General features: G+C 41.2%; 1 protein-coding gene across 8 annotated transcripts in view; it reads left to right on the forward strand.

Annotated features, from left to right (window-relative positions):
* SULF1 (sulfatase 1) overlaps nucleotides 1-26,957 on the forward strand; it is a 148,764-nt gene that overhangs the window by 12,703 nt on the left and 109,104 nt on the right. For 4 of the 8 annotated variants that reach the window (XM_077186378.1, XM_077186372.1, XM_077186380.1 and 1 more), the window contains exons 1-2: nucleotides 12,211-12,547; nucleotides 13,906-13,998. The exons of 2 other annotated variants lie outside the window; for them this stretch is intronic. The gene's annotated coding sequence lies outside the window, so the exon portion shown is untranslated. Of the gene's footprint in view, nucleotides 1-12,210; nucleotides 12,548-13,905; nucleotides 13,999-26,957 lie in introns of those variants that run through there. 2 more of the 8 variants (XM_054630662.2, XM_054630669.2) reach the window with 2 other exon arrangements.

Raw genomic sequence — 26,957 nt, forward strand, 5'->3', positions numbered from 1 at the left:
CTTGTTATATAGAAAAAGACAGTGACAGAACTGCATGGAAATACAATCTAATGCAAAACCACAGTGCTATTTTACTTTTCAGAAAGGTTTTGTAATGTCTTTGAATTGGCTACCTGGCTATCTTTGGCTCTGACTGCTAATCCTTCAGTATCCTTGAAGGTGTCCTTGATACTCTAAATTAGCTGATATTTTTAGAATATTTCAATTTTTATTATCAGTTATGCAATGGACATATCACTGAATATTTTTATGTCAGTGTGATTAAAATGCTTAATCCCCTCAGAGAAATTTGCAATGACAGAAAGCATGGATAAAAATCAGCTCAAAGTTTAAGAAGAGGAAGAGGTCAAGTAACTTTGGGAGGCAACAATTTTTCCAAAGGGTTTGTTCAGTGTCCTAAAACATTGGGACAGATTTTTTGCAGAGGCAGACTCAATAAGAGTACTATATGGATACAGGAGATGTGTTCTGAATTTATAGAACTGGGGTGCCCCAGAAGTGTGACCCCAGGCCAACACAGAGTTTCTAAGCAGCTGAAAGGACTGTGGCAGCAAAGCCGTGGTGTGCCCTGGCACGAGGCTGGGGACAGTTGAGAAACCAAATCTGTGTGTTTAGCAAGAGTCAGAGTGGTCCAGATCTCACTCTATGGACAAGAGGTGAGGCTTATTTTGGAATGGGAGGCACTCTCTTCAGTGACCCTTGCTTTGCCAAAATGATCCAAATTCATCTCCAATGAAAGAGTCTTCAGAAAACATGGCACGTGAAGGGCCTTTCCTGGGATGTATGCAATGTCATTCTGCTTTTGGAAATAAAGAACCTCAGAAAATACAATCTCTGCATAAGAAAAAATGATGGGACTTAATTAACACATCATGTTCATAAAGGAGTACCTTCTGTCAATCATAATACCAACTTTTTCTATATTTTTCAATATATTCCTGACTTTGAAACAATCAATATGTAGAGGAAATTATGTGTGTTCATATCTTGATCTAACAACTATTAAGCAATACTAGTTAAACACTTCTGGTTTTGCTAGGTGAGGCTGAAATGTTGGCCTATTACTCAAAAGCATCACTGATACCACTTCTTTTTAATATGCACTACATATGCATAAACAATGTTTATCAAGAACACTTCCAGGGAATTTCCATGATCTAAACAAATGTCTTTGAGATTACTAATATTCAAAATATTAAAAGGTGCTCTCTTATGTTTGCTTATTTTTTTACTCTCTGGAAAGAGAAACTGAAATTTCAGAACCACAAAGGGTTTTCAAGGGTATGTGAGTAAGATTTCTCCTTGGAAAGGTACAGATAGCTGTTCTCAAATCCAAGGGGCCCACAAAGAGTGTCTGGGTTTCTGGAATGAATTGCTGAGTTGTACGTACAGGTGCTAAGTGTGATTACGTCAAAGTGTAAGTGCAGGAAATGAGATCACCCAAAGGTACCACAGGCACTGCAATATTAAGAACTGGGTATTAAGAACTGCAACTGTATTTATCTCCAGGTTTCAAATCCCCCCTCTTAAACCCACTTATTAACTATTTTGTTAAAAGCTGTGAAGGAGACCAGGCTGGGGTAGAGGGATACAAAGAATTTGGAGTGAGTTTTCAATTAAAATCCACAGTCTGTTCTGTTTCTGATAATCTCTAAAATCTTTTGAAGAAATGATCATTATAACTCTGTCTAATCTGTTTTCAAAACAGACTCTGAAATAGCCATTGTGTCCGCACCTTCTGTTTTTATAACTTATGTGCTTTGATATTGTAATTGATGCAAGTGGGTGCAATTAAATCTTTATTTGGAAACTTGCACCAAAGCAAGTCATTCAGTAAAAAAAAAGCCACCAATGTGCTTTGACTCTAGATTCTCACACATATTTGCACTTACAATCAAAGCTTTTGTTCTGTTAAACTAACAAGGGCTGTTTAGCATAAGAAAGAGTTAACACAGGCTGCCTTATGTTTTGCTAATTTTGGGAATAATAGTTGAATGGAAAAATATTTGCAGAAAACTATGCTGTCCCAGTAAAAATGACCAATTTTTATTTTAATAAGTAACTCACCACAAGTGGAGAGGTTTAAAAAAGGCCTGATGATATGCCAATGATTACTGTCACTCAGTGATAAAATACTTCTCTTGTTTTTCCTAAGATCACAAGAGAGCAAATCAGATCTCTAGCTCAAAATTGCTTCTAAACTAGGCAGTGAATTCCACTCCACCACTTTCACTTGGGGGGATTTCACAAGACAGGCAGGGATCGAGTTCTGCAATTAGTTGTTTGTTGGCATATCTTTATTTATTAGTTCTGTGACACAGTTATTGATCAGCCATTGCATTGCTACTTATAATTCAGGCACTGCTGTCTCAAAACTTAGCTGTGGATTGGTTTGTGTGAAAGGAATTTTTGTAGAAGGGTAAGCATGATTTATTTCAGTGAAATGATCTGTCTGCTTGGTCCCACTGCAGGGAAAGGCTGTAAAAGCACAGAGCTTAGTCAGGCTGTCAGCTGCTTCTGGAAAAACTACAGGTTAAAAGCCTTTTTCTTTTGCTCAGGGACTCTCAACTAATAGGAAAAATCTTAAATGTAATAAAACATTGTGTGTATATGTACATGCATATATTTACATATATATAGAATATAGTTCCTTTTTCTTCTGAGAAAGTTCAGATAGACCACTTTACCACCTATGAAGCAAAGTCATGAAAGCACACAGTGGGTGTAATCAGGTTTAAAAACCCTTACAAGTGGGTATAAAAACCTCCATATTAATTTATCTGGAAAATATTATCTTGGCCTCCTTGAGAACCAAAGATGTCTTCAAAAGGGCACTCTTTGAAGAATACACCTCCAGCAAAAGCAAGGTTATTTAAGGAGTTCTTGTGTCAGACTACCTTCCTGACAGGAAAGGTCAGCCTTCTCTTGTCTCCAACAAGCATGGCAGACTCTAACCTCAGTCTATCATTGTGAGGAAATCAAGCTCAACTCCACTGAAATTTTTTATTGTTGATTAGACTGGTTTAAATAGCATCAGGGCTAAAACCTAAAAATAATGCTTGTTATCTGAAGATTGCCCCTGGAGATAATTCAGCATCTGACAGGTCTCATATCCTGTAGTAGGACAATTGCACATTAGTAGAACACTTTCTGTCCCAGAGGAGGTGGCCATTTTAAAGTTTCTCCAGTTTGACTCATCTTGAGTTTGTGTGAGTTCTAAAATTTGATTTTAAGATCAACTTAAGCCCATTTAAGATGAGATTGTCTCTGAAGAAAGATTAATCTCATTTTTTCTCTCCCTTGGCTCTGTGTGTGCCTTTTCTTGTGTCAGCACTATCATTTTCATAGCTTTGTGGTCTGATTAAACCTGAGTAAAATTTAGCCACTCAAAAAACCACCAAAGTGATCTGCTATTGTTTACAGAAAGGAGTCAGGAAGAACAAGAACCATGTGAGCAGAGCTAGGGAAAAGAATGGATTGTTTCTGCCAGAGGTTTTTGCTGGATGTGAACCTGTCCTTGGAAGCTGCATCACCTGCAGCTGGAGTATAGCTCCTAGCCACCTCTGTGGAGCCAATTGTTGGACTGTACATCAAACAACAGCCCTTACTGCAGTTCTTTTGCAAATTCTGATTTTTCAGTGACTCCCTGATAGCATCCAGTTTGAAGAAAATGTTAGAAAGGCCTTGGATTTATTAAAGTGCAGATTAAAAACAAGTTTCGAAACTAGTTGCAAAATGGCATTTCTGTCCTGTTTTTAGAACTATGTGTACAGCCTTGGGAAGAGCCAACTATAAAAAATATTCTGAATCCCTTAGGACTGGACAGAAGAAAGAACAGCTCTGCCTTTTACATTAATCTAACCAACCAGGTTCTACCTTCCTACTCATTGATACCAGAATGAAGAGGAAAAATATTTATCCCTCCCTTCAACCGAATATGGAATTCAAATAAAAACAAAGTAAACCAGCCAGGCAAATAGTACAACTTCCTGCTCCAGTCCCTCTAAAATTCAATTTTACTGACATAAGCTTGGAAAAGATTCCGTGCCCTAAATTACCACTGAGAGTAAATAATAATTACATTTGCCATGACAGGAGATTTTGGGTCAGTGTCAACCTAAGGACAGCAGATGAGACAATCTGTTGGGATTTTCCTTTGCTGCTGTAGAAGGTTTTGTGTGGACAGGGAGGGACAAAGGAAGCCTGAAGGGGTACTCAGGCCCATGGTGGCATCAGAAGCAGAAAGTGCTTTTCCAGCCAGAACTCTGTTCTGTCTCTTTCAGTCCTGACCCTTTCCTCTCCCCTGTGTCCCTTGCCCTTTAGTGCTCACAGTCTGGGAAGTGCCACGGGACTGTCTAAGGAGAGAGAGGGAATGTGGCTGCTGTGCCAAAGGGCAGTGGAGGAGAGTGGTGGGTACTGAGAGAGAAAAGGGAGGAGAGAAATCCGTGAGGATGAAGAACAAGATCCTCCTGTGGCGCAGTTGAAGAGAAAGTACAGAGAAGAACAGACCATCAAAAGGGTCAGGAATCTCTCTTCTGACCCACAGCCTTTCAGATGTGCCACCACCAGCGGGCTCTGCAGCCCAATGTTGGTTTTTTTCAAATTCTCACTTTCTTGAAAACCTCCTTGAGGTGGATCAAGGATGGATGTTCCCCTAGGACCTTTTCCTAGCCCCTCCAAAACTTTACTTTTTCTTTGAAGACCTTTCAACTACCTGCCAATCAGCTTGAATGCCCTCAGCCTCTTTTACTTTCTGAAATTTGACTAATATCTTCTTGTTGTACAAAGTACCATGCCTTTTTCCTTCCTTCCTCCCCCAAATCCTTCTGCCACTGCTACAATACTGAATTTTGCCTATCCTTTGGAGAGCACAATTACAACCAGTCAAAACAGTTGAACAATCTGCTATGCCTTGAGACCCTTAGATGGTATCTTTCACTCTGCCCAAACTAGCTCTGCCTGGAAAGAAATGAGAACTCTCTCTCCATTAGCACTGAACACCCTCAGAAACACCAATACAGGACCTACACTGGGATTTTTATGCATCTTGAATGATTGTTCTGACCTGCAAAGTAATCATGATGTCTTCCAGCAACTCACCACCCCACATCAACTCTTCTCTCTTGGCCTTTCTCAATATTACATTTCAGTTTTCACTCTGTCCTCCTCACTTTTTCAGTTTTCTCTACAATTAATTTTTTTTTTTTTTTTTTTTTTTAACTGACACAGGATGTGAGGCATAGATGTTTTCAGGAGGTGAATTCAGGAGGTTTTGGCAATAGAATGAGGAATTTATGGGATTTTGGCACCTACAAAAAGAATGGCAAGTGGCTTGGGTTGGTGGGATAGACATGGTAATTTTCTTTCCTTTTTCCTTCTTTTTCCCTTTTTTTTTAGAGTAGCTACATTTGAATTGTTCTCTAAATGTCATGTTTCTAAATATACTGGAGTACTATGGTTTAATTTTGCTTTCAATCTATGATATCCCTAATTTAGATCCAGTAACAAGAATTTAGATATAGAATTATGTACTCATGTAAATATATATAGGTTTTATATACATATATATTTAATTCTACTAATCCACATCACCTCTACACGTCTACACATACTTTTTCAGGGATGGGTATTGGCATTTAAGCCATTTCCATGGGCAGGAGAAGGTAGTAGTTACACCCAAGACAATGCTAAGAATACTTTTGCAGGACTCGAGTCTTCTCCATGCAGTGAATACTGCTTTATCATTCTTTTGGTGACATAAAACTCCATTATGACTTTAGTTGTGCTTACTTTAGGTGTTATGGCTATGCCATGATTTATGATCAGGAGGGCCTTGAATGAGTCTGCCAGCTGTTATGGCTGCGTTGTCCTACCTGTTTATTTGTATGTCCTTACATGAGATGCCAATTTCTTTGAGGTTAATTGTCTTAGCAGGTGTAACTGTAAAGCTAATTGTATGTAAGGCAAGGTAAGCATATTGGCCTCTTTTCTCAGTGAGAACAGAAGTGAGACTGAAAGGTCCCTGCTACTATACAAAAATCTCTGTACACAGAGGTGTAGCTGGTCCTGCAATGTGTCTGCTCTTTCTGCTCCCAAATATTCTCATCGTTGTGTCTGAGATCACAAAAGGGTTAAATGAAATGTTTTCCTAAATTGTTATGGGATTTGCTGATACTTTGTTATTATAAAAATAAAAGGGCTACAGGGGCTGCTGCTTCCTTGAGTCTCTAGGAAAAAAATGAATCTGTATGTTAAACTGTGTGCATTCCCACGCTCTGTCCAGAACATCATGAACATAGTTGGCTTTTTTAGGCAAGTGGTACCTTGATTATGTGCAATATTAGAAGTATGCTCAAAGGGGGGGAAGTAATATTAAACCTTCATAATTAAACCTTTCCTGATTTTGGTGGGTTTAACATGGAGTCATCAAAATCCTTCATTCTTTGTTATTGCAATTTTTTCAGGCTGAAAGTTTTGAGTAGGAGCAAAGATAATAATTATGTAAGAGGGAGGGACCTAAAGATGACCACTGCTCATCACTTTACGTAATGTTAAAAGCTATGAGACATTCTGGCTTCTAAATTTTTGGCATTTTTTCAATTTTTGTTTAGTATTGGATGGTTTACCTCAAATTTTTTTCAGTAATGAAATTGAACTCCATCCAAAACTGTGAAGTCAGCACAAGTTCTGAGAGCATGTTGCTCTCTGAGTTCTCACACTTTTAAAACCTTGCAGACTCCATATATACTCTCTCTTTGGTGTGCTCCCTACTGCTGAGAATGGGATCACCTACCTTGTGCAGACTGGTTAAATCTGTTGATTTTCCTGCCTATATTTGCCCCTATTTTCCAGCTGTCTGGTATGTTGAGCTCTTCCCAGACGCAGTGATCACTTGTTTACTGTGCTGCAGTTGAAACTCGTGGCCAGCTGGCAGCTGAGAAGGGAAGAACCACAGCTTCTTGGTGCATTAAATCGTCATATTAGGCTCTAGCTTGGAAAAACTTTTGCTGGCTTTGTTTTCTTTTTCCCTAACAATGACATGACAAATATACTGGGTTTTCATTTGTTGGGGTTTTTTTTGGTCTTCTTTAATTCTGGGATACTAAAAAAAAAAAAAAAAATTAGCTATGACAAATCTAATCAGCTCTTCTGCTAGGGTAAGACACGTGCCTTTTAATGGAAGTGATCTTGTTTGGTAGTGAATTACTATGCAACCACTAATGAGGGAGTTACCTTAGAAGAAATAGTAACCAAAAAGAATCAGTGTTTTGAGAGTGGGTGTAAGTGAAGAAACACAAATTTGAGACTGACAATTATTTCAACTATTAATCTTCTTCTGGAGGCAAGTGATAGTGATGACAACAATCTGACAAATTGTAAAGCCCTGTGATGAATTGAGTCAATTATGATCTTTTGTCTGTCTCACCTGCACTCTATCCTCTGTTCTGGTTACCCCTCAGGGGAACTGTTTTTAGTATTGCAGTCCTAAGACAGATTGTAGCTGGGTATAACTTCCATACCATCTGATTCCATTGCAGGAAAGATGGAGCAGGGCAGAAGAGCTTCCTTAAAAAATTGAAGTCTATATCCTTCCATCCCACAAGAGCTCTGCACAGGCAGGTAATCCTGATTCTGGAACTGTGCCCTTAATGCATTTCTAAAGCAGTCCTTTTGTAGCTAGCACATGTATGGTTTCCTACTAAGAGAGTACATGTATAGGCCTATGCACATTTCCCCAGAAAATATGGAAATTGTTCTGGGATACAGAATTCTGCATTTTCATGTGTGCTGTATGTGACTCACCAAATTTCTCAATATTTTTTGTACATTAACCCTATGGTGTTTTTACACAGAATAATCATTGTTGGAATATTTTGTTCAGGTGATAGGGTTTGAGCAGGGGCAGTTGCATGCCCTAAATGTTATTTATTTCTTCTTCCTCTGGCCAGGTTTTTGATCTTTAGCTATGCCACTCAAATGTCTCCAAGTTTGGTAGGTGAGTTCTGAGAGCCCACTGAAGCAATTTAGATGACTGTGGTGAAGGGGTGCCTGACTCCCGAGTCTTGCACAGCTCTGGGCTTCCAGCATGGAGGAAATGCCTCTGAAAGACCATGTGTTTCTGAAATTTAGGTGACTCCAGGTTAAGAAACAATTGAGCAGACTTTTTCACAGAATATAGTTTGGGATTTAGCTCACAAATTTTACATGAGCCTATGTCTGACTTTGGAATGCCCACATATGGAGAAAAAGAAAATGAAATGCTGGCTTCGCCAGCAGCTGCTGTATACTCAATACTTTTGATCAGACCTTTTTTACTAAGGCTCCTGAACATGGATTTATGAGCCAAGCTCTGAAAATCTTGGCTGAAGTTCTTAAAAGGAATTCATCTCTCTTATACTACCCACCATGAGGCCCCAAAACTGCCAAATTCTTTAAGAAAGAGCGAACAGCTGTGCCACACTAAGTCATGGGTATACTAGGCTTGGCACCCTCCAGCAGTGGAAAATAGTGGATGCTTGGGGTAAAGTGTAAGAATAGGACAAGCACAGAATATTTGTCTAGGATCCACTCCAGGTGATTCAGGGATTCCCTGTACCAGAAGCTATATATTTGTATTTAATTGCTGAGACTATTTATTTTTTTCCGTGAACTTGTCCAAACATTTGAATACATGTCATTTCTATCCCCACTGCATCCTGCAGCAAGTCGCTCCAAGGTTTCACTGTGCTCCACATGAAGAAGCATATCTTCCTGTGCTTCTTGGAACTTGCTGTTTGCTGGGATCTTTAGAAAGAAACATTGGGTTTTAATTATTTATCTTTTCTTTGCAATTCAGGATTTCAAAGGCTTTTTTATTATATGTCATTTTCGACAAGATATCATTGAAACTCAACAGGAGCATGAGCATGCTATTCATGCATGGGCATGCATTTCAAGCTAGAATTTAACAGTAAACTTGTCTGTAGATTTATAGCCATGTTCTAGAACCTCTTCTGTTCCTATATAAACTCTTCAAACATAATTGAATCCAGGGTAGACATAAAATTATTCAAGGAAGCAAAAAGTCATCTTCCGTTCCTATTGGCAGAAGAGTTGACTGAGGTTGCTGCAGGAATCATGAAAAATCCCCTTTGATTATTTTTGAGAGCTGAAAATGCCAGAGTTGAGAATTACATGAGGTTCTTGAGCAGAGGTGCACGTGTGTGATTATGTGCTTGTGTTCCACACTGACACACAAAACTGCCAAGACCATCTGTGCTGGAGAAAGGTGGTGAGTTAAAGTCTAGGCAACACAGAGTGAACCTCAGTGCCCTGGCTTAAAGATGCTGTTGGCTACCATGGAAACCAATTGGAACTACTCTGTGAGGGACATGTTATCTGTGGGAACAAAACAGGAGTGCCTATTTCTCAATATCACAATTACTTACAATTAATCTCGCATATTAGGATTGTCTTGAGTTATTTGCATAAAGCATTATTCACTTTGCTACAAGTCCTATGTGAGTGGGGGCAGCCTGACCTTAGCAAGAGTTCAAGGGTTTGACAGTCAACTTGAGAACCTGTTTTATGATGCATAATTTTAACAGCATTTTGGTATGGCTCTTCAGTGCAGCTTTCATTTCAGCCTTTAAAACCTAAACTCTTTGCAGATGGCAGTGTGCATAGAGGAGAAGTGGTGCAAAAGTCTGTTATAAGCTGTCACAGCAAACTAAATCTGGCTGTAGTCACACAAGTAGCAGTTAAATTATCCCGCAACATTAGCAGTAGCTTTTAAGTGAAAACATGATCATGGGTGATGTTTGAGGGCTAATAGAGACAAAAATTTGTATTTCAAGTCATGGCAGAGTCTATGAAGAGGAATCTGGTGAGGGGTGGGGGTTGTCTCCATGTCTCTGTATACAAAACACTAAATTAGGGAACCTTTTAAACATGTCAATTTTACAGTATTGTGACTTGACAGGCATCAGCAGAGGCATCCCTGACTTACACAGGCCTAAAAAAACAACAGATCTCGGCCTGTGCATCACACAAATGCTCAGTAACTTATGTATATTTATAGTCAGATATAATAAACGACATTGGATAAGCATTTACCACATCACAACATAAAATAATTGTATGCACACACTTGTCATCCATGTTGGTTAAAGGTTGAACCCTGCTGAATTTGCCTCTCATCTGACCTATATAAACATAGAGCATCTGTGAGGTGAGCTGCATTTTAGAAAGTGAGTCGGGACGATGCAGCAAAATTTGAGGGGCTTTTTGATATTCCACATCTGATCACTATAGATTTTTAATGCAGTTACTGTACAATACTGGTAAGAAGTACAGCTAAAGAAAATGCGTCAATAAAGACTCCAGGGCTTTTTGGGTATGTAAGGTTATCCAGTCTGTTTACAGATCACAGTCTGCTAGGATGAAACAAAATCAAACCAAACCCTTGCCCTGAAGATATAATTGGCAGCATTAAGAATCTTACAATACCCCAGGGACAGTAGTTGCATCTCTACTTCACCACATATTATTGTTGAAAATATTATTCAGCTGTTTATTTATCTAGAATTAGCAGATTAGGGAGTAGTGTTTTAGTGGATACCAAACATCTGTGATAGCAGTTTCAGAGTAATAGGCTGAAACAGACACTGTATCATCACTTTGGGGAAGAACTTAAGCAAATATAGTTTCTTATTTTTCCTTTCTTTTCCAGGTCAGCTTTGCTAACAGCTATCTGGGCTCAGACCCCAGCTCTTGAATCTCACATTTTGTTAAATACTCACTTTGCCACTAGTCATTCAGAAACAGCCTTGTGTAAGGTATTAAAGAACGAGTAAGCCAAATCAGCATTTCAAGACTCTCATATGGCTTTCATATAGCTGGGCAGAGTGTGTCTTTTCACAATTGCAAACCTTTCTTCAAGTTGGATGTTAACACTTTCAGAGTAACTTTTAATGCCAAAACAACGTCCTTCCCTTTCAGTTCAAAGAAAACACAACATCTGTCATAATGTGAAATGTAGATTTAATGCAAGTGTCAAGTCAGGCACTTGGTAATGAGGTAAAAACCCTTGAGATTTTAAGTCTCTCTTCCACGCTATCCTATTACAGGGAGGGGAAAGGAAAGAACTGTTTCTTTGGCACTTAGCAGCTTTTCTGTGTCCCTTATCTATCCTTCCCGGACATCTTCTGCAAATTAGTGGATTTTTCCTGGCAGCGTCCCCGAGAGAGTGGAAGGTGTGATAATGTTTGCTTTGCGGCCGAGGGAAACTGAGGTACAGACTAGCCGCAGTCCATGCTTGCCGCGGCACTGCCCGGAGCCCCCAGCCCCGACTCGGACGGTGACGGCTCCCCAGGGGAAGGGCAGCGCTCCCCAAACCGCGGCCGCATCCCGCAGGACGCTGCGGAGCGGTGGCGGAAGGGGGTGGGAAGCGGGGAAGCAACAGGCTGGTGGCAGCCGGGGCCGGGGGCGGCAGCCGGGCCGGGGGCCGGAGCGGGGCCGGAGCTGTCCCAGCAGCGCGGAGCGGGCGCTGCAGCCGCCGAGGGCGGGCGGGCAGCGAGCGGCGCTGGGGCACCGAGCCGCACCGGGGAGCCCGCACGGGGAGCCCGCACCGGGGAGCCCGCACGGGGAGCCCGCACCGGGGAGCCCGCACCGGGGAGCCCGCACGGGGAGCGGGGGCGGCCAGCCCGCCTCCAGGGAAGCACAGGCTCGAGGGAAAGACTCGCAGATGTCTGAGTGCGGGCTCCCGGCTCTTTGCTCTTCGGATATCCCCTCTTCTCCCCGCCTCGCCCCCCACCCCGGTTTCCCTCTAGCCTCTCTACGCCGTTCTCCCAGGAAGGCTGGAAGCAGCCACGGGGTAAGCGCGGCACGGTAAGGAGTTGGGATTTGGGGATGCAGATGTCACATCGCCCTGCAAACGACTCCCGCAGTAGCATTTTATCAGGATTTCAAACTGCATCATTTATCTCTTTTAGAAAAGCGTCTCTCGGAGGAGATTGCCCTCAATAGACCCGCCACAAAAACATTTTAGCGTTGCTCTTGTGCTTCTGTGCATCGCACTGCGAAGGGGTCCCAGTGGTCCCTTGGAAATACAAGGAGTTGTGAGAAGTTACACAACTGGCCACCAGACTAATCCACTCCCTCTACCTTCCCGCGAGTACCTCCCCCTTCTGCTCTTTTTTTCAATAGCAGCGCTTTCTCAAAATCTCAGGTTACTTTGCTAAAGAGTTCTCAGCCTTATAGTTTCTGCCCTTGTCTCTGCCTCCAGCTCCTTAAGAGCCACCCAACCCCAGCGATTGGATTGGGCAGCCCGTCTTGACACACCACTGTGCTGAGTGCTTGAGGACGTGTTTCAACAGATGGTTGGGGTTAGTGTGTGTCATCACACTCGAGTGGGGATTAGGGGAGAGAGGCAGCCTTGCTGGAGCTGTGTGGTCTTCCCCAAGTGTGAGCTGCAAGCAAAAGAAGAAATACCTAGCTCTGGGGGAGAAGCGGGAAGAATCGTTTCCAGCAGCTCAGAGGGAAAAATAAAACCGCACACTTTGTTCAGGTAAAGTAAAAAGGCACCTCATGCCTCTCTCCTCTCTCTCTCTCTCTCTCTCTGCTTTTTTTTTTCCTTCACGGTTTTCAGAGGAATGCTAGCGCAGCACACTTGTCAAAGCCAGTTGCTGCTGCCTTATCAATGCTGCTATTGTACGGCTGACAGATAACAGCGAGCACAGCCTGATGCTTGGCTGTCTTCATAGAGCTAACACTCTTAACGCCGCTAAGGTCACGCTTTCGGAGGTGTAGATTGGAAAATCTCCCCGGGAGCGGTGAATCCCGGCGCTGCGGGAGCCTGCCCTGCTCCCCCCGCAGGCAGCGCTCTCCGCCGGGCGCACACGTGTGTGTGTGTGTGTGTGTGTGTGTGTGTGTGTGCGCGTGTGTGTGTTTGTGTGTGTGTGTGTTTGTGTGTGTGTGAGTGTGTGTGTGTGTGTGTGTGTGTGCCCGCCCGGGGCGGCGGGGCCGGGCACGCTGGGTGCTGGCTCCGAGGGTGCCACCGCGGGTGCTGGGTCTGCGGTGCCACCGTGGGCGCTGTGTCCGCATCTGCGAACGCCTCCGAGCTCCGGCAGAGCCGTGGAACTGCGCGCTCGGGCGGGAGAGGGCACCGCGGCAGAGTATTTCCTAGGCTTTGAGCAGGATGCTGCAGCCTGTCTCTGGGGCTCAGCTGGGAGGCAAACCAGAATGTTTTGAAAGTGCCTTGGAGATGTCTGTAAAGTTTGAAGACTCCTTTATAGGGACCTGCCTGGGTTCCTGACAATCGGCGTCGAGATGGTTTGGCTAACACATGGGCGTAAAGTTTAGAGAAAATCAGGAAAGTAGGGAAAGGCAGGGTACAATGTAATGCTGCTCTTGCAGCTGCAGCAGAGCAGATGGATGTAATTCATTTGCAGATCTGTTTGTGAAAGTTTTACAAGTCATTGAAAACTAAGTAGCATCACTATAATGGATCATTAAAGACTCGCTATATTTATAGATTCTAAACTAGCAATCTGAAGTGTTAATTAGACGTAGGCAAAAATTTATGTTTAGGAAGGAATGGGGGCAGAAATATAATTAGAAATTAGTTATGGAAGTACTCTGCTATCATTTTCATTTAATTCCACTATTAAGTTCATTGATGTCTGGAGCGTGGGAAGCCCAGCAAATTAACTAAATCAGAAATGTTATCACTAATTACAGTATGTTAGCTTATCAGAAAAGATGTTTTCATTGTTTTATTCTAAATTATCTAGATGGAGAAATTAGAGGATGGATTATTTTTCCTTTTATTTGGTTTGGAGTTGTTTTCTTTAACATTTGCTGTATATGTATGCTGTTTTCCTGTGCAGAGTAACAATATTATTTGCTTCTTTTGCACCTTAACAGTTCTTCACAGTAACTGTCACATACCTCTGGTGCTTATGAATTATTGGCCTCCTACTTGTGAAAGAAATCTAACACTGTCCTCACCACTTACAGGTGAGATATTCTATATATAATACTGTATCTAATGTGTTCTGAAATAAGATCTGTTTAGTAGGCTGAGCAAGGGGATTTATAGCTGGTGCTTTGTGATTTTGGTATTCAACAGTGTAACGATGCCCATAAACCCATGTTTCATGTTGCACATATATTTTTGCCTCAAACCAACTTTTTTGTTAACTTTTTTCCTTGAACAGACTATTTGGCCTCTTTACAGGTTGTTCTCAGCTTGTATTTTCAAACACACTCTTTAGTGCGAATGTGTCCTCAGAAGTCATCCACAGCAATTTGAAACAGAGAATTAGCTAAATCCCAAAAATTACTGGACAACCAGACCAAGATTTATGTGAATAAATTTGACCATTTTGGCTTTTTCTCTCAGTCTACACTTTCTCATTGTAAAAAGTGATGGAAACTTTTACAAGCTTCAAATGAAAAACAAAACCAAGGGAAAACCTCATTATAGCTCCACGTACAAGTCTTGTATATTGGATTTCTCCTCTTTCTCCCAGTGTGTCCTGTGAGAAGCTCAATATGCCAGCTTCAGCACACAGAGGTTCAGACTTCAGCAAAGCTGAGGTGCAGCACTGTAAACTGCAGAGCCTGATGCTGTCACTGCCTAGCTGAAACCTATCCCTCTTTGTGGGTATCACAGATCAGATGATCTACAAGAAACCGTGTTTTTTAAAGAAAGTGCATAGCTAATTACACATGCCCAACTTGTTATTGTTTTACTAGGGGGAAAAAAAACAAACTAGTTTCTCTAGCACTGCCAGAAAATCTTGCTGAGAAACTAGGAACAGCAAATCATGTTTTTCCTTCCTTCATAATGATGGGGCTGTTTAAAAGACAATGCCCACAGGGCAGTCCAGCTTCTTGTCAAAACGTAATCTACTGTTCCAGATGGTAAACATTCAAAGACATATTTATGGTGACTTCTACATACCTTCCTTTGACATTGGCTTTTTTTTTTCCTGAGAGCACTTGTGCTGGGTACACACATGAAGTTCCCATTAGCATCCCAGCAGCTGTAAAAGTGTTCAGAGCTCACAAAGATGTTCCTCACAGTGAGATAAAAATAATCTTAGGAAAAGATCTGAGACAGTACAAGTTCCATGATACGCTCAAGGTAAAAAATTCCAGAGGTACAAAAAAAAAATCCATAAACTGCTGCATGAAAGCTGTAACACATTTTTGTTGCGGCTAATTCATCTTCGCTTGATATGGAATGCTGAACATACCAGGCATGTCTGTACTATCAACTCTGTTTGTGATGTGAGGCAACCTGCTCTGCACAAAAGGTGGTGTGTTTCTTTTTCCCCCAGCTAGTGAAAATTAGGTGGGATACTTATTGTCTTCATAGAGTTCTCAAAGTGTCACCCTGTTTTGTTTTTTCTCTCACTGCTCTAAGCAGTTAGGTAGAGCACAAGAAAATGTTTTCCAGCCAGAATGTGTTCTGCCCTGAATTGTCTTAATTATGTGTCAGTTTATTGCTTGTCAGGGGCTTCCTCTTCTTAGCACTTTATAATTGAGGTGGGTGAGCTCATTGCGTCACAATATGCAACTTCAGTTTCTGCTTCTTGGCATGTCTCCTTGGCCTTTCATTGATTTTTGTCTCTGTTTCAGAGGAAAAAAATAATTATGATTGGTGTAATTTGCATTGAAAAAAAACCCTTGGTGAGTTTCCAAATGGCATGTAAATGCACCTTCAAAAAGTAGGCTAAATTAGATGTTGTTAGGAAAAAAATTGCATGTAGAAATCCAGAAGTATCCTAGAGATTGCAAGTAACAGTGTGAAAATTATTGTAACCACTCTTATTCCAGCCAGGAACTGATAAAAACAGTTTATTTAAAATGTTGTGATGCTGGGGACAGTGCTCTTAAATGTGCAAGCCATTATAAAAACCACACTCAGTGGATGTTAGACAGCTAAGGAAAAAATATTTTAAAACATTTGCAAATTCTGTTCTGGCTAGAAATACTTTATTGCTGACTATTTTGACAGTTTGCAGGGTTTTTATCTAGCTTTGTTTAACTTATATCCTGCACTTGATAATACATATATTTATACATATATATATATATGACCAAATGCTCATGCAGGATCAGGAGTTTGAGCCTTGTGTAATATCAGGGCCCATTCTCACACTGATGAGGCAGGACACTTGTTGCAGATGTCATGGGAGTCATGGGTTCCATGATTTCCTTGGCTTTAGAAAGAGCTTTGGGGGATTTGTGTTTGAGTGGGAAGGCAGACTGATGTGATAACAATTGAGAAAGCTCCTTTCTGAGCCCCTTAAGAGCTGCAGTGTTCAACAGAGAACGAGGGTCCCGTGACAACTCTGCGGTGACATAGAAAGAATCCAATTAGTGGCCACTCCTGCTGTTGATACTGGATCTCTCCTAAAACATTTCCACCATTACCGCCCCCATTGTAATCCCATCCATGACACTGATAATGGGATCAAGAGTGTCTTTTCAGAATGCCTGTTTAAATTTTAACTGCCATCTTTGGAGATTTTGAGGATATTAAATCAGAAGGCACTGATTAACACAGCTCTCAAGAGAGCTTTGTGGCACCCAGAAGGCACAGTCATCTTCCTCATACTACACTTTCCCAATGCCTCCATCACAGGTAGAGCTACATTAAGTGGGCTGCAGGTGAAGTGGGGGGGCTGAATGTACATGGTGAATAATCCATTGAGGTGTGGCTGTCCCTGCACTCCAGTTACCTGCAGACCTCATCCCTGAGCAGTCACATGTGCAGAAAGCAGCAGAGGAAGGGAGTGGAGGGGGTACAGTCCCCTGTGCTGTGCCCTAGTAGTGGCAGCCAGTCACCCTGCTTCTCCCTTTAGCAAGCCTTCAGTCATCACTCTGCCTTCCCAGCTGGATCAGCAGTGTAATATTCTGTCCTGCCCGCCTCAGATCTCTTTCTCTTTCACTTTTCTTGCTCCAACATTAATTCATCATTTCCATATGATCAGAGTGCAGTAATTCCATTGTTATTCTTACCAAGAGGGGCAAGTTCAATGCTGTCATGTGCTTGGAGAGGAAGCTGTAAAGTGGAAAGGCTCAAGGTTCTAAGCAGTGTCACCTCAGAATGCAGCACAGTAATTATTAAATTAATAACTAAACAAGACTCTCTTTAGCTGAATTATTTTAGCACATTTCAGTTATGTCAGTAGACTGCTTTTGAGGGCCCCTGCAAGATCTTTGTTTAGCATTGCTTATTCATATTCAAAAGTTGTTAACTGGTGAGAGTAATTCCATTTTAATTTCATGTGTCCTAAGAATTTTATTTTCTGAGGAAACTAATGCTTGTTTCATCTTATGGTTTATGCACGCAGCAGATTTAGTGTCAGTGATTTTCCCAGAACTTTAGTTCCCACTTTGAGAATCTGCTGGAAAGGTTGGTAAGCTTTTGTTACTGTGTGTGCTCTATTAATTGTGGAGCTCTGAACCTTCCCAGTCAAAACCACCACCGGTGGTTTGGTTACACTGAAACATTTTTTTGTAATAGTTGACCTTTACACTCAAAATTTTATCAGTATTTCCCTTTTCTTATAATTATTTCTTTCATAGCAAAAATTAACTTACAATTAAATATAAACTTGCATTATAGTATTTATATCTGCCAATTTGGCAGTATTGCTGGAATATATACTGCAATATTTCTAGATGTGGTACTGTGCTGTAGAATTTCAGGCTGTAGATCAGTGCTAGATTATCCACAGAATACTTCATGGAGTTTCTATATAGAAGCAAAAGACTAGAAAGTCAGTGCTGCTGTATTAAAAAAAAATCCTATCCTGGTTTGAATATAATCGTGGCACTGCATGCTGCCATTTCTCTGTGATGTGAATCTAACCCATCTTAGCAAGGAGAGGAGCTGCTTGACAGCAGCTGTATTTTTGTGGTGCTTCACAGGAGGTGAACTCTGTTTGGAAAGCCCACAGAGAAGATGGGGAAGCTTTTGGCACTAGGATTCTGGAGAATAAATGTAACAGGGAGCTGAACACAGGGGATTGTTTTTCTCAAAAGCATCTATTAAAACTGAATAGTGGTCTGTTCCAGTATTGTAATTGCAATGTGCCAAGATGTTCGTTATTCTACCATGTGCACTGTTTTGTCTGTTTTCACTTAAAAACAGAAAAATGTGTTGCCAAGCCTGTAAATGTCTGCAAAACTGCCAACTCTCCTGACTTTTATCAGTAGTCTGAAGATATTTAGCCTTCTTTGTAAAGCTTCAAGTGTAAGAGTCAAGATATAACGTAAGAAGTTCAGATCTCTGGTTTCTGGTTTTTTAAGCCTAATCCTCCTGGTTGCTGAGACAGCTGGCTTGCATGCAGCTCCAGAAACATGAAGGAAACTAACAGAAATCCCAAATCTGCCTATGTAAATGCATGCAGGCTGTGTGAACGAGGTGGGTTTGTGCATGTCGTGCCTGGCAATTAAACAACCCAACTGTTTTTTCCTGAGGTTTACTGTAATCAGCTCCCCCTGAAATTTCTGATCGGTCGTCTGATAACTCGCATTTTGTTAAAGAGGTTTTATTGCAACAGAGGGTGAGGTTTCTTGTCTCCTCTCAGATAGCAGAATAGCTTGCTGCCCTGGAGAAACCCATCCTTGATCTTCCCATCCTCTGCCTGCAGCAGTGTGTTCCCATCTCCTTCCTTGTGCCAGGTTTGGCTCTTGGCTCACCTCCTGGAGTGCTGCATGGACTCATCAGGGCAGTGGAAGCTCTGTTGGCTGCCTGCCTACTGAGCTGGTTCATCTCAGCAAGTGGACAGAGGGTCCACATGGAACAATGAAAGTGGTTGGAGCTGCTGGCTTGGGATGAGGAGGGGAAACATGGCCAACCCTTTAGGGGGCTGTGAGCTGTAAGATGTTCCACTACCTGGTGACACCTTCTCAATCCACACACTGGGGCCCTGTGTGTGTCCACAGGAGAAGTGTGATAACAGATGTGTGTGACTGTGCCAGTGTCACCATGAGCATGAGGCTAAATGTGCACATTTAATGAAAGCCTATCCCTTTTTATTTAGAGAATCACTGCAGTATCACTCAGAATACAGAAAGTCCTGCCTTACCACTTCTGACTCTCTAACCCAACAACTAGGATTTGGAGAGAAGCTAATAAGTGGTGTGGAGACAAAAGAGGAAAGAAACAGAAGTGCCTGCTCAGCTGCTGCTTTAAAAAGGTGAATGAGATTCTGAGGGTGGGATCCAGCCTGCATAGCCAAGGTGCCCCCTGGGTCTTAAATACTTACACAGCAGCTACCTAAAGGCATATTCTGTCTCTATCAATGAAGAGAGTCCCCCTGAAAACCTCCAGGCACTGCAGTTAGGAAAGCAGGATTTCCTTTTGTAAATCTTCAAAGGCACCTGCCTCTTTCCATGTGTAGGGATGAAGCTAGCTTGCTTTGCAAAGATTGCTAAGGAGCTTGACCTGGAAGAACTTGATATCATCTTGGGTTTCTTGATCAGCCCATAGATGAGCAATGGCATGGATAAACACTGTATTTGGACAGCTGTGGCATAATTCCTACACAGCTCTTTAAAGTCACTCCTATACTTTCCACAGAAGAATGCATGAAGCAGGTCTTTCATTTGGACTGTGGAGATATGATTCACTGGAAGAGACTAGGATACTTAGATTAAATGTAGTTTTGGTACTGACTGTAGAAATGGAACACTGTACTCCTCCAAAGAGTCACCTGTTCTATTGCTGGGTTTTGCTGACAAAAAAATGTGAATGTAAGTTATATAGGTTACACAAAAATGTTTTAAAAATCACTCAGTGTTAAAGAATGTTTCAAAGTCCTGTGGGGTAGATAGAGCTTAGGGGAATCAGAGATGGTGGTGGTGGTGGTGCCCACAAGCAGTAAAATCACAATGAGGAATAAGGGATGATCTTAGAGGGATATTATGTTGGCCAAAGAATGGAAGAAAGAGAGAAAAGTAAGAGATTCAGGACCCATGTTTCTGGATCTACCTCTGCTAAAACTTTTGAGGATTATTTCCCAGTGACTTGACTGCCTAGGGGCATGCCAGTCACAAATTAGAGAACAGTAGTGCAATAGTAAACTGAACATCCTGTAAATAACCAGCACAGGATGCCTTTTAACTATCACCTTCTTTTTCTCCCACAAGGACTGCAAAAATGCTAAGAATTGTATCTTTTAGAATCATACTCGAGTTTTGCTAACTTTGTGACAATAAAGAATCATGCATTAATCCAACCTTTGTAGAAATATTGAGCAAAGGGTTCCTTTGATGTCATTGCCCGCTATTTTATTTTAGCTATAACATCTGAAATCTTGAATGCGTGTTTAGTAAAACACATGTGAATTTACCTTGTTCTTATCTATTATACATCTAGGGCCAATTTATGAACTGAGACTGTAACACTATCTGCTTGGCCACCAGGAGATGGTAGGATTTAGGGAGATAACTACAACAGTTAGACCAAAAAAAAATGTTCTGAAGTGAACACAAGTATCTGTCAGGAATTCCAGTAGTTTCTTTTATCTCTATATCAGTAGGAGGTTGGCATTTTTATACCACTGTAAACTTCCATCCATTGACAATAATAAGGCTTACAGAGGAAGGCCTCCTGAGCTGTATTGCTCTGCAACTCAACTCCTAAGTGAAAAAGGCCACTGAATTTGGGTTTTGTTTTCCTTCTGCTTGGTATGGAGCATTCCTCTAAAGCAGAGATCCTCTGAAGGGAGGAAGGGCAAAATGAAGAGACTTTGAGGTGTGCATAGTCAGGGATCACCAGAGTCCTCAAAAGAATAGCAGTTCAACACAGGAAGATGTACAGCTACAGAGAGGTATTGAAAGAAGTACACCATTTTTTCAGATTTTCCCTGTCCTTTGCAGCTCACATCCGATTTTGTCTTTCAATAAATTGCTCTGCAAACATCTCCTCTCCATAAATTTTGCACAGTTTTGCACATCATCAGCTTGTGAAGGGTTTGAGATGCAATATAACCACATCTCAAGAAATAGGTCTGTGTTACAGCTATTTATTTTGGTCTTGGGTACCATGGATATCTATAGCACGAAGAGGACATCTATCAAATCCTGTGAAACCTTTAGAGAGCATAATAGTTGCCAACATGCAAAGTGGTCTGCAAAAGCCAGATAAAGCAAGGATATGGCTAAGTATAGCTGATGTATGTGCTGTCTTGGACAAGTGACATTGTGAACTCTATCTTGATAATGTGTGTTTTGAGGACCCTGTCTATCTTGTATGTAAGGATGGAGAATTTACTGCTCTTTCTGGTAGCTGCAGAGCATTTGCAGTGTGAGAATATCCTGTGTACTTTGTGTATCCCTACTTTTATATGCCATGTAAAAATCCTTAGTTGTTTTTAAGAAATCCAGAGAGTTATTGGAGAGAATCACTTCCTGAGGAGCTTGAATCTGTGCTGAGGGAGTTCTGCAATGACATTCATATGCCTATCAGATTGCTTTTGGGTGCTGGTTCAAGGCTGCTTTGAATAAAGCTGTTTCCTACATACAGTTTAATGAGGTCATCAAGATGGGCATTAGAGCTCGAGTTCAGGTGAGTGATGCTGCTGCTGTGACCTGTCTGCTTCACTCCTCCAGTGGAGATTACTCATGCACACACCTTGAGAGCCCCAGGGCAACATACAGTGCAGAGCAAATTTTCATTTCCCACAAGAATATTTGCCCTTCAGTCACAGACCATTCAGATAGCAGTAATTCAACCATTCTGCATTTGCTGCAGTATCACGGCTCAGTACTGAAGCCTCAACTGTGACACTGGTGCTACCATGACAGTGGAAGAGGGACACAGACATGTGGAGTACCAGAGTGTTGAATCTGGTGGCTATTTGAACAATTCACTGCTTTGTTTTAGTCTCCAGCCACCAGTGATTGCCAGAGTTGCTATGTTTCCCTGCCTACAGTAGAAGAAAGTGCTGAGCTTTTCAGTTCAGAATTGATCTCAGTAATGCATGTATTTATGAGTCTGGTTTTTGAAGTCATACCCAACTGTCAAACAACTCATCTCTAAAAAAAGTGTTGCAGTTATTTTGGATGAGAGCCTAACACAGGGAGGTAGAGCAGGTTTCCTGGAATGCCTCACCCATCTCTTCCAGACACCTTGCTGAGTCACATCGGGTATGAAACGAAGAGTCCATGTCTCAGTCCTTATCTTGAAAGCTTTGTGTGGACCACTCTCATTGTTTGAAGGAGCTTTTTGCCCACTTCATCATGAATTGCCAACATATACAGTTAATAGGAACAGTGGTAGTGAACAATGAAGGATGAAAATTGAGGTAGGCAAGAAAGTGCCATGCTGACACTATAGGGCAAGAGACATCACATATTAGACTGAGACACTAGGGAGACACACTGGGACACTGAGACACTTCTAAAATAGATGGAGTAGGAGTCTGAATCATGACTGATAGATATCCCAAAGGAAGGCAGACCAGATTTGGTGAGTGGAGAATGGAAAGAAAGTATATTCTTTTCCTCTCTCAATAGCATTTCTTTGTCCTTGTTGCACATATGTGTTGATCCATTTACGTATCAGTCTGCACAGAGGTATACTTATCTCTTCTTCCAGGAGAAATCCTGAGTGTGGCGTTTACCATGTATTATATTCTATTGCCCAGTAACCATAGTTGCTGTTATGGACACAAGGAGGGAGAGTGTCAAAGCAGAGCTATTTTGTTTTCTAAGCAGTTTGGAAATTACATACCTGTGGACATTAATTTCCATCTCTTTTATAGTGCTTGAAGAAAATTCTTTTTTCCTTAGAAGCTTCATATAAAAAAAAAAATCCACTTTGGTAAAGCCACAGATGCCTTGGTAACTGTTCAGCCTAGAGTACATGTACATGGAAGTACACGGGGCGGTTGATTACCTTGCATACCACTGCTTATATAATTTCCTAAGGCTAAAGGTATTTTTTCCTCTTTCTTATGCATCCTTCATACTTTTCACTGTTTTTTGTACAGTACACAAATTGTTTTCCATTTACACTTTTATCTTTTGACAAAAGATGCTTTAAGATCTTGTTTTCAATGCTGTCAGGAAACTGCTTTAAATGAAAGTGTGGAGTGATGTGGAATAGTTTTAATGAAGACCAAAAGAATGTGAACTTCATCTTTTTCATAGGAAGTTTTTTTCTGTTCCATCCTGTGCCCTGCTTAAATACATTGGCCTTTTTTGACCTTTTCCTTGATGAAGGTTAAGTAGGAAATATCTTGGCTGCAGCCTTTCCAGCTTAACCAGAAAGACTTTCCACAGTTCATGTTTACTTACCCTGCTATGGCCATTCATCTTTCCTGAATCAAAATTGTTACACTGGATTTTCAGAGGGAAATTAATAGCTTGTGGCATTGATGATGAAGTGTCAAGCCTTCTTCTTTCATGTCTCCAGCTCTATTTTGCTAGTGATGATTTTGTCAGTTCTCTTGCTAGAGATTAACAAATCTTGGGAAAAAATCTGTTTGGTTAATGGTTCCCTTCCAAGTATCTTCTTTATTGTCATTAAGAACAAATGAACAGAGTTGCTGCATTTGCAATTTATTGAGCCCATTGCTTCTGCAAAAATCTAGAAATATTGCTATGTTTTCCATTTCTGTCTGGGCCTCTTTTGTGCCTACTGCCACACACAGAGTGAGACTGAATGCTTTTGGCTGGATAGGGGTCAGTCCTTGGTGTGCTCACTCCAAAAGACTTTTTCCATCATCCTGTGAAAAAGATTCAGAGACAGCAGAAACCATTCATATGATGTCCTCAGGACATCACTGCTTTTACTGGAAAGGCAGTCATGTTCTTCAGGTACCACACTCTTGAGAGGAGAAGAGCTTGGTCTGAAGTTCTCTCCTGCCCTCAGTCTCAGTAATAACCAATGTAGAATTTTGAAGTTTGGGATGTCTCTGTCTGTTATGCCACATCGAATTGCCTGCCTTCCATGGAGCTTTGTTATGGGACACACAACAATGTGCAGTGATAGTGGCAGCTACTGTGTAGTGCAGGGAAAGAACCAGCCAATCTCCACACTAAAATTTCATTTTAGTTTAGTTCTCAATGTACATTTTGTCCTCACAAAGCACAATTGTATGATTAGCACTGCGTTCATCCATATATATTCCAAATGGGGATGGTCAAGTCAGTTCTTTATCCCTCTGTCAAGAATAAGGAAACTCAACCTTTCCTGTGAAGATACTCTCAACCAAGCCCTCCACAAATATATTAAACATTTCATATACTCACAGAATGAACACTGGAAGAGTCAGGTTGGAAAGGACCTTGGGAGGTCTCAGGTGGTGCTAAAACTAGGCTATGAGATCAGATTCTGTTGCTCAGAACTTTATCCTGTTGCATCTTGAAAATCCCCAGAAGATATTAAGTGCACAGTGTCTTGGGCAACTTGTTCTGCTATTTGGCTTTGTTTCAGGGAAGAAGCTTGCTTTGATTTATATCCAGTCTGACTTTCTTTTGTTTCAGCTTATGCCCCTTATCTCTTGTCTTCCTGCCATGCACTGCTGACTCCTGACAGAGCCTTGCTCTCTCTCTTTATAACTAATTACAGGCACTGGGCAGCTGCTCTGAATCCCCCCCATGTCCAGCTAATCTCCAGGAGGAACAATGCCAGGTTCTCCCTGCAGGGCAAATGCTCCATCTCTAAAACATATTGATAGCTCTCCACTGATCTTGCTCCAGTTCATCACAGCTGGTTTTGTACTGTAGGCCCAAAAAAATTGAGCATAGGTGCCATTTAATGAGCTCTGAGCAGATGGACTTCATGTCTGTCCTTGCTGAATTCCATTAGGATCCTGATGGCCCATTGTTCCAGCCCACCTAGGTCCTTCTGTCAGTCCTGTCTTGAGGAGATCCATTGCTACCTCCAATTCAGTGTCCTTCTCTAACTTAATAACTGTTGCTTATCTTGCTTGAAACACTTGCCCTCAACTTGTTTTCATTATCTTACTTCGAATTAAATTTTATTCTTGATTTTCATCCTGACTTCTCAGTGTCTTTGAGTAAACTGGATATTTATAAAAAGCAGTATACTAAAGCAATTCACTCCAGCTTGTAATTTGCTTATGATGCATGCAGTTGTTCTTAGCTCACCTTTAAATAGATCTTCCAGTCACAGTGAACTGCAGGAGAAATATTTCTCCAAAATACATTCACATGAGAAGATGCTCTTCCTGGTTTTGGCCAGGTCTGTCACATAAGATCTTCTTCAAAGAGTATCTCAAATTCAGTGGTTTGTTGTGCAGTCCAAATGAACGGTGTTGAGGACTACTACTTAAAACATATAAACTATACAAGATTTTTACTTTAAGTTTCATTTTCAGTATGGATTTTTTATTGCCTTCTACAGAAGTTTGGGAAGACTTTGAATGAACTTTTGAGTCCTAAAATAGATAAATTTCAAACATTCGCATCAGACAACAGTCTGGAACCCTTATTATCATAGACATTAGTGCTATTATTTCCCCTGAATATCTTGCTGCTTTACAGCTATGCTGCCTTTCCTCATCTTCATGTGGCTGGAACTTCTTCCCATCATTTATTGTTGATTCTCCATAATGGTGCTTCTTATATGTCTCTGTAACTTTAGAACTGACAATTATAACAATCTAATTTTAGTTCAATATGCTTATATCCTATTGATGCATATATTCTCCTTATGAAGTTATTTTAACATTCTGTTTGTAGCCAGATGAAGAGTTAACCAATAGAGCTGAAACTTATCAACTTAAAATATACGAAGTCCAAAGCCACACTAGTTTATTTGGTGTTAATTTTAGCCTGATCTCCACCTGAGATACCTACCCCCTTAAAAAGCCTCCTGCTCTCTGAGCTTAGCTACTTTGTGAATAGCACTGAACGTTCAATTCATTCAATGCCAGGCATTTAATTAGGAACACTACTAACCTCTGGTAGTATTCTCGGAAATACAACTTCAATTTCTCCTGTTATAGGTATAAGAAAAAATACTGAACCACTTTTTTATTAAGAACTTTGTTCGGCAGAACTTTGATCTTCAGTAAGAGAAGATCAACTGTTGACTCATCCATTATGCAAGTGATGTGACCACCCACACCATTCACCCAATTCTTGAATATCTGCAGTGGAAGGCATGTTTTCTGGAACTCAGTCCACATCTGAGCCATCTTTGTCAGAGTTTCACAGTGCGAAGAAAGTGAAAGGAAATTCCACGGTTCTGTATAGGGTTGTGGTAAGGGAGAATACTTATTTATGAGATTTTATAAGGTTTACCATTAAAAAGACTCAAAATAACCTTAACTTGAGCAACATTTTCTTCTTAAAACTTGGCTACTGTCCTGCTCTTTTTGACCTTTTTGCTGAATTGAGTTGCTAGCAAGTATGGTCTTATTCAGTTTTTATCCATGCTTTTCCACTATCCATCCCTTTGTAATTGGTCATAGGTAACCCTAATGTGATAGCAGTCATCACCACAAATCCGTAAATGTCTCTGAAACTCACAACTTGTCTTGAGTGGCATTTATTGACTTTTTGCACCAGTGCAGACTTGCTTGTACAGATGTATTGAAACTGGCTCAGCATTCCTCAAATAAATGTGACAGCAATGCCCCCAGGCATGTGGTAAAGGTGTTCCTGTAGAAGGGACACACGTGACCACTCGCATCTGAAGGATGTTTCTAATTTCTTTAGCAGTGTTCTTTGCATCACAAGATCTTTGACCCTACAACAGTTGAGCTCCTCCTGTAACTTCCTGAGGAGAATATGTTGTCTATTCCTGAGCAGGATAATTTAGACATACAAGTTCTGACAAGGCAAAAGTGTCCTCCTTCTCACCAGCTTGTTAGGTCTACTCTTTGCTCAGCAAGATGACGGGTCTGAAATACTGTCTTAGACTCCTCACTTGTAGCTTGGAGCCTCAACACAGATCTTTATTCTGCACTGATCCT

This window comes from Agelaius phoeniceus, chromosome 1, assembly GCF_051311805.1.
Source record: "Agelaius phoeniceus isolate bAgePho1 chromosome 1, bAgePho1.hap1, whole genome shotgun sequence".
NCBI lineage: Eukaryota > Metazoa > Chordata > Aves > Passeriformes > Icteridae > Agelaius > Agelaius phoeniceus.